Below are 1,246 nucleotides of genomic sequence, written 5' to 3' on the forward strand. Positions count from 1 at the left end.
ATATAATTTTATTAAGCTAAATGCGATAAATCATAACATCGATTAATAAGATAACTAATCTTTCAACAAAAAATTATGCCTAAAAAACTTAGCCCATTGTTCTTGAATCTCATCCAATTCTACATCGTTGTAGGCTGCAAGTCTTGCCAAATACTCCCGAAAAAAAAATACGTGTTTATATATTATACTTTATAAAAATAAAACATCAACCAAAACTCGTAATATATCTCATCACTAACGTCTTTCAAATTACCCTAGCAATCGCTATGGAAAGATACTATCTCATACATATATCTCATCACCTAATAAGCACATTCGGTACCACCACATTGTTGAGCACACTAATTCAAATGAACATAGTACAATTATTTAATATATTAAATAATACTTTCATTACTAATAGAACGAAAAAGCAAAAAATATACGCTTACCTCCATTCTTATGTGTAGTAATTATGGCTTACTCGTTTTGATAGAAATTCCTTTCAGGTGAGACCTATATACATTGTAAGGTCTAAAAAAAGTCATAAAAATCATTAGATTAAACGAATGAAAAATAACTTTTAATCACATGCATATGAATATGTAGTACTAGTAATGTTGTGCACTAACATCTTCATTACTTTGGACAACTCTGAGTTTCGAGCGTTCGGAGGTGATTGAATAACATAATCAAACTCATACACAAGACTCATACGCAAATCAATCACATAGAGTACCCAATGATTCCTACATTTCAATAAACATGTTTGTATTATCCACATAATTAAAATAATAAAATTATGAAAAAGTAAAGATTTCAAGGATCAGTAGTACATACGCTTCCATATATGGAGCCAAAATGAATTTGCATTGTGCATCTTTTTTCCTTAATTCCGTAAGAAAAGCATTTTTCAAATACATTTGGACTTCAAGGAAATCTTGCTTGATTTCAGCTGCAAAAATATTTTGGGAGCACAAGAATTTGATTTTAGTCTTCTGAAATAATGAGATATGCTCTTCAATTAAGTACCTGCATTTTAAAGAAAAAATAAATAATTAGTATAATAAATGGATCCAATAAAATATATTTCATAGTGAAACAAATTCAAATAACTTAAATGAATGTTAGTATTTACAATATGTAGACATGGATTAATGAAATATTTGCCCATGTTCCTCATAGTAATTCAGAGACATCATCACTAGTAACATAAATTTGTGTGTCTTCCTTTTTATAAAACAATGGAGCCTTCAATGGAATTATC

At 28.7% G+C, this 1,246-nt stretch overlaps 1 long non-coding RNA gene across 2 annotated transcripts; it reads right to left on the reverse strand.

Annotated features, from left to right (window-relative positions):
• Window positions 1-222: 222 nt before the first annotated feature.
• LOC145626958 (uncharacterized) lies at window positions 223-1,005 on the reverse strand. Of its 2 annotated transcripts, XR_014111212.1 has the most exons (3): window positions 820-1,005; window positions 612-728; window positions 223-513 (listed from the first exon to the last, which is right to left on the reverse strand). It is a non-coding gene; the product is annotated as an uncharacterized LOC145626958 (long non-coding RNA). The 2 variants fall into 2 exon arrangements; XR_014111211.1 differs by having other exon boundaries at window positions 223-728.
• Between the last annotated feature and the right edge of the window lie 241 nt (window positions 1,006-1,246).

This window comes from Chenopodium album, chromosome 4 (assembly GCF_948465745.1).
Source record: "Chenopodium album chromosome 4, dcCheAlbu1.1, whole genome shotgun sequence".
Taxonomy (NCBI): Eukaryota; Viridiplantae; Streptophyta; class Magnoliopsida; order Caryophyllales; family Amaranthaceae; genus Chenopodium; species Chenopodium album.